This window comes from Merops nubicus, unplaced genomic scaffold (assembly GCF_000691845.1).
Source record: "Merops nubicus isolate BGI_N331 unplaced genomic scaffold, ASM69184v1 scaffold43683, whole genome shotgun sequence".
NCBI classification, from domain to species: domain Eukaryota; kingdom Metazoa; phylum Chordata; class Aves; order Coraciiformes; family Meropidae; genus Merops; species Merops nubicus.
The window spans coordinates 4,010-11,009 of NW_008597687.1; positions in this window are offsets into that span (position 1 = coordinate 4,010).

Below are 7,000 nucleotides of genomic sequence, written 5' to 3' on the forward strand. Positions count from 1 at the left end.
AATGCGTATAAAGACAGACAACCAGCCAATAAATAGTTGCAGACACTGCTGAAGCTATAGCATTTCACATCACTGTGTGTCCCCAAACACTGGGTTTTCCCCATGCCTATGAAGAGGGGACTAGTTATTCTGACATCAGCTTATTCCCTGCAAATTCTGTCTGCTGAGACATAGCAATATGCTGAAGAGGACCAGAGGGGCTGTAAGACATGAAGTGGAGGATCTCCTCCACAATGGAACGGGAGACACCTCTGTAGCAGAATAACTGCAAAGAATTTGGATGGCTGCAAGCTGTGTCCAGTCCAGGCTCTTCTGGAGAGCCATACTGCCTCCTCCTGCAGCTTTAGGGTCAATTTATGAGATTTTTTCAGTTCACCTAGCAGCACACTGTTGCCAAAGGGAGCAGTCCTGCTTCTCTCCATGTTTGCCCTGAGTTCCCAACCATGTTCTTGGTGTTGGGCCATGGAGTGCATTAGCCTCTGCTGAAAGCAAATGAGCTGGCTGATGAGCAAGGAGGAGCAATATTTCTAGTAGCCAGCACTTGTAAGTACATCTGGAGAAAAGCAAAGTCTCTCTCATGTTTTGGCTCTGGGTTCTGGAACCCTTTTGACTCTAGGCAATTACCTGGGCTGCGGAGGAGCCCCAGGGTGGTAGAGCAGCACTGCCTTGAGGACATGGGCACAGCCGAGCAGAGGTGTCTGATTCAACCAAAACCATGAACTGGGTGTAGGGAGAAATAACAAAAGGGAAGCAGACTGAAGAAAAGAATTGACTGTACATTTTTTTAAGAATCTTCTTGGAGTTCATTAATTCTGAGATGAATTGTGAGCAATAGTCTCAGAAGTGAGATCACCCTTGATATGAGTCTTTGATAGGGATTTGTCTGTCAGAACATGGACTGAAACTACTCAAACTTTCTATGAAGCTACCCGCTGAAGATCAGTGGCTTTCAGTCACTTTAGATTAAGGTTGGAATTGAATTTCTGATTCATAGGTAAAAGACTCATGGTCATCCTCTATGCTGGAAATTCTTTATACAGTTTCTTTCCCATTTTTAAGTCATTTGCCTAAACCGAGAAGAGGATTGACCTTGTAATAAAGTACATGGCAGAAGCAAATCATATGTGTTTGTGTTAGACAGGTAACTTAATCTTTCAGTATATTAATTTCTCAGTATCAAACTCTATGATAATCCACACTGAGATCTTGTGAGTTCCACAGGATCAGTCAAGATTACCAGTGTGAAAATATTAGAAGGAAGGTACAAATGCTTAAATAATGATATTAAAATAACAAAGGCAATTGCAAGGGGATTAGGTGAAAGGGGAAGATCTGTCAGGTAAATTTTCTGCTGCGAAGTAGTTCTCAGAGGATTGAACTTTGCAGTCCAGTTGCTTTTCATCATACCTGAATATCCTACTCCATTTTTAAAGAAGGTGACTTACAGGACTATATTTTACTTTAAAAAAAATACTTTCATATTGTCATTTGCCTTCACATTAGCTAATGCAGCTCAAAAACACATTACCTTGTAATTTTTTCTAGTTAAAATACTTGCCACACAATTCTCCTTTTCTTTCCCTTTTCCTTGTCTTTTCCTTCACCCTGTTCCCTTGTCTCCAGCCCTCTCATTGCTTAAAACCCTTCTTAAATATATTCGCACAGAGACACTACCACCATCACTGATGGGCTTGGACTGGACCAGTGGTGAGTCTGTCTTGACGCCAGCTGGCATTGGCTCTATTGGACATGGGGGAAGCTTCCAGCAACTTCTCACAGAAGCCACCCCTGTAGCCCCCCTGCTACCAAAACCCTGCCATGTGTACCAACTGCACTAACATGTAGCATTATGTCATGAGTAGTAGGACAAAAAGCAGCATGATGTAGAGACAGTATAACTCCTAGTATAGAGTACCGTGTGCCCTTTGCAGGGTTGTCCAAAGTGAATTCACTTGTTCAGGACAGGTTCCTGATTTTTGTTATATCAGTTCAATTTGCATTAGTTTTCTTGTTCTGAAGCTGGGCAAGCTTTCAGCTTGAAATTTCTTCATTTCCCATAACCAGATCTTTTTGTAAAAACCGTTGGCAAGGTTTGGTTTTGATATCACCTTATGTCATTACATACTGGTACTGCTCATGTGGACTTTGTTGGCACAGCCGAAGTGAGACCTGTAGTCACATTGGAAAATACGTTAGTTGCCCAATTTGAACGTCAGAAATACATTTGAAGTTTCTGACTTCAGCACTCCAATGCCACCAGTGGCCTCAAAAATGTTAATGATGTCTGTGTTTAGTGAAAATGTTCACAAAGTTCAAATAAACTACAGTTTCTGTGGTTTTTTTTTTTAAAACCACTGAGCTTTGAGAATTCAGGATCTAGTTTAAACACTACAGATGGCTCCTTGATTAAAAAGGACATGAAGAAAACCCTAGAATTAAACACAAGGAAAGGTTAAAGTTGGGTATAAAATGCAAACTGGAATGTATAAACACTAGTCAACATACATGATTCAAGTCAAGCATTTCATGCACCTTTATTTTTAGTACCTTCAAAGCAGAAGAGGTTCTACTGAAATGCACTTGAGGGAAATGAGCATGAAGGGAATTAAATGGGATAAGAGACTCAGTACAGCTGGGAATTTCAGAAATTCAGCAGTAAGTCTGGAGTGAAGAATCAAACTCAGCTTGTCTGTGATGAGAAGGATGTGGAAGAGAATGAGTAATAGGAACTAGCGGGTAAGGAAGGCGGCTGGGACACTGTGGAGGAGAGAGGATGGGGACAGGGTAGAAGGTGTGGGGCAGAAGGCCAAGAAGGAATAATGCCAAACACAGTCCACAGTTAATAGAGCAGGGTCGTGGCAGACATACATGAGGGACTTGGGGTTTCTGGTGGTCACCGTGACTCCACTGCCAGCAAACAAGGACAAAACCTATTACTCAAATTATATGCCACGTCTCATCCTACTTGTACAGATGATGGCCCTCCCCAACTCTCACCACATCTGTCTTTACCTTGTTTGTGGGTGTCCAAGGCAACATGACATGATATGGTGGGGCTTCTCTATTTCCAGTTCAGTTTTGATTTTTTTGTAAGTACTGAAAAGTACTGACAGAATAGTGACAAAAAAAATTACTGGAATTCAAGTCAATTACTAAGATACGTGTAAAAGCCTAAAAGAATAACTTCCACTGGAAGGGTAGTGGTGTGGATATGGGAGGGGATGAAAATCAAATACCCCTGCAGCTGATGTAAGTGCTACATAAGAAACTTGTATCAGAGCATCTGTGCTCTTCTGTCAAATCAGAAATTCTATTAAAAATTAATCTTCATAGTTTATTCCAAAGTTTCATTTTGCCAACAGCTAAGCATTGATTAGTATTTTTGAGATGAGCCCATTTAGCTTCTCTTCTTATTCGGCAGCACGTGGAGTAGAAAATTAAAATCCTCCTTGTTTGTATTTAATCTCCACTGAGCAATCAGAAATTCCTGAATTCCTGCTGCCCCTTCACAAGTCACATCTGTAAATAGCAGGAGTGAAATCCTGACCCAGTGAAATGAACACAAGCTTTTTTCCATTCAGAGTTAAATATTCTGTTATTTAAATGGAGCAGAGATATAACTTCAGTTCTTAAGCACATAGAAACCATCAGCCAAATCCTGACTCCAGAATAGTCAGTGTAATGTCAACATTCATAGAGACAGGACAGCATATTGACATGAAAAAAACATGACACAAGAATTTATTGATTGATGTCCAATTTAATGTAGTAGGATTTTATGTCAAAGAAAAGCATTAGAAATTGATAGTTGAAAAATCCTGCTCAGAAAAAGAAGAAAATCAGCTGCTTTGTCATTCTTTTTAATAGATGACACCGATTTTTCACAGTGTAAGAGACTTTTCTAACTAGAATATAGTGATTAAAACTTTAAAGAGCAAGTGACCAATTGTTCATCAGGACAAAATATGTACAAAACATTGCTACAGTTAAAGAGAATTAGCACATGTTCTGTGCTTTAGGGGTACTGTCTTTTAAAATCTACCTGGTTAAATCTGTTTGTGTTGTTGGCAGGTCCTTGAGTTTCATTGCTGTTTTTAAATAATACATAAAAGGGGTTTTTTTAATGCAATGTTGACTTTTTCTACTGAATTTTGAATTTAGCCTTCAGACCCACTAACAAGATTAAAATCAGTTGTTATACCACCCTATTCCACTAGCAGGAGATAAGGACAACGTGGTAGCACTGTTGAGTTCCAGTCCATGAGGCAGTTTCAGGCTTCTGGGTTTTGAGGTCAAGTTAGGTCTTACAGACAGTTCTGGGGGAAGTACTACAGCAAATACAGACTTACGTCTCCTTTGAAAGACTTACTATTTCATTACATAATGAAGAGACCTCCACTTCTGACTCATCGTGTTGGTTTATTTTCCCTAATATGTAAGTGAAACCACAGAGCTGTTTTGACGGGAGCTGGTTATTACATCCCTAGATAACCAGCCAGCGACTGGAAGCTTTGCTGAAGCTGAGGAGGCTATGCAAATTAGTGACTGCGTACTCCACCTCTGGCTGCTCTCAGAAGGAAACAGTGAAGCTTTTAACATAACAAAACTGTCTTAGTATTTTGAAACTGAAAGTTAGAACTGTCGAGGGGCAGAAATTGTGAATACATGAACAAAAATCGCTATTTTGAAATACTGTTCAGTATCAAAAATGAGAAACAGAGGTAAAGAGTCTCTAAGAGAAACCCTCATGGCTAAGTATTTGAACAACAAATAGTGGTGTCAGACATAACTTACATATAACTGCACACAATGTTATCTACTGATGCCTTCTCTGCATCATATGGTTTTACATGTGCTGCAAATGGGAATGTCCCTATATATTTTCTGCCACATTTGTGCCTTGCTTGCTATGAATTCTGATTCAGGTGGTAGTAAAAACCTGGGTGCTACTGAGTGTGTCAAATGGGACTTTTATCAAGAAAGATGTCACCTATGAATGCAGACATAAAGTACCACAGCAGTGCAGTGTGAGATAATGTAACCTTCACTGCCTTGACAAAAATCAAAGCTATTTAGTAGATTCTGTGTTTCTCTCCCTGTCTTCCCATTTCCATAGATTCGTTATATGTAAATAAAGCTGCAGTGCAAGTGAATGAAGTTCAGTCTCACCTGCTCAGTCACAGGCGTTCAAAAGAGACATTTCTGCATATAAACAGTATAATGTTTCTGGGATTCTTTTCTCCTCATTCCTATTTCTTCCTTTTCATGAACAACTAAATGTAAGGAAAGGGCGATGCAAATTTAGTCCTCTATAATGAAACGGTAATTATGGTATTGTCACAATGGAAATTCAGGACTGCTAGTGAGTTTAGCTCTGATGACTCTGTTCTCAAACCCATGGCTGTACCCAGTCACCTCCCATTAGGCAGTTGTGAATAAACTTTACCCTCAGTTATTTATAACTCTGCTGCAGATTGGAAGGTTCCTGTTTTCTTAAAATGACACACTTTGTTGGAGAGTTGACTTCTGTGGAAGGCTGTGTGGTGACTCCAGGACTATGGCTGGCAACATACCACATCCTGTGCCTGTGGTGTTTCTGCCAGCTGGCTCATGGAGCAGTGCCAGGCTCATGATGCTGACCACAACCTGCAATGTGACTGGTCCTGTCAAGCCAGCATGAAGTTCCCTGCAGAACCATATGGATGTGTCCTTCCCTGAGGATGCTCATTCTAGTTAAATAGTATGTTCTTTAAATTCAGCTGGCTGAGGAAAAAAAAAAAAAGCAGAAAGTAGCAGTTCATGTATGTAGGATACCATTTTATATATCTTGTTCTACTGCAAAATTTCTATTCCACCCAATCTATCTACACCATTGAACTACTTATACTGAGCAGCATTCTGTGATAAAAGTGATTTTCTGCTGAACTCTCTAAATATGATTGAGATCTTGTTTGCTTTGGGCAATCAACAGTTCCTTTGACAAAGAGATTCATTTTTCAGTTGTCAGACTAAACCTCTCTGAACTGATTGTTACTCTCAGGTGTTAACTGTAGGTGGAGGAAATTGAAACAGAATGTCTAAACCTGATAATTTTATTACATATACAAGCAAGCATTGCATAGGAATATTAATGTTTAACTTCTGAGGTAGTCAGGTGTGTGCTTATGGAAGGGATTCCGCAATGCAGGGCTTTCTCCTATTGTGTCTCACTTGCCTTAGAAATTCCATAACTAATTGGAAGATAGTACAGCTTTGCTTCACATTAGAGGAATTTACATTATGGAGAGTCACCAATGCAAGCAAACAGTCACCAGAAGTCAGAGAAATAAACAGTATTAGGTGTACTGTTTTCATATGGTGTGCCTTGCAGCAGCTATTACCGCAGAAAGGAAGTAATGTCATTTGTGGCTGGAACCCACATTTGATTGACTTTCTAGTGCTGGGGAAAGGTTTGGTGGAGGTAAGAAGAAACTCCATGGTGCATTCATTACGTCAATACCTGTCTTGTAACTTCATTTAGCTTTGCACAGAGGAATAGAATTTCTGTGTTGAGTACCCTGAGGAGTGTCCTAGGGGATTTTACCTACAGAAGGAAGCAGCAGAAAAAGCCAGTTTAAGAGCAGCTAAAGTTAGAAATGGAGTGACACACTTTAGGTTCAAATTGCTTATAAAGTCAAGTGGAGTTTGGGGGCCAATCAATCTTTGTGCTCCACAGCTCTGTGCTGTGGGGTTGGAGAGTAATTTTAATTTCCATCCTGTTCATTCATTCTCCAGCTAGTCAGAGTGAAGACTGTCTCCCTAGAAAGCCACAGTTAAGCTTCAGGGAAGAGCAGAGTTAGGAAGTGACACAGGAGAATCAACAGTCACTGTGTGATAACTGCAGGGGTTATTTATTTACTTAGCAGGATAGCATTATTTTCTCCCCATACTCTAGAAGGTCCTGGTTTCATTACCTTTATACTTCCTGCTTATAATGAGAGCAGAACCAAGTAGACGCTCT